Source organism: Natator depressus, chromosome 18 (genome assembly GCF_965152275.1).
Source record: "Natator depressus isolate rNatDep1 chromosome 18, rNatDep2.hap1, whole genome shotgun sequence".
Lineage (NCBI taxonomy): Eukaryota > Metazoa > Chordata > Testudines > Cheloniidae > Natator > Natator depressus.
Window position 1 is genome coordinate 9,372,056 of NC_134251.1, and position 205 is coordinate 9,372,260.

Below are 205 nucleotides of genomic sequence, written 5' to 3' on the forward strand. Positions count from 1 at the left end.
AACAGACACAACCCGTACCCAGTGTGACACACACACCAGCACCCTGTGCCTGGTCCTACCCGCAGTGACCCCCCCCCAACACACTCCACGTCTGCCGTGACTGACACACAATCCCCCCCCCCCGGGCCGGGCGCGTCACAGCGGGCGGGTCCCCGGGTAACCAGGGGCCGGGCCTGGGCCGAGGCGGGCGCTGCCGAGCGGGGCC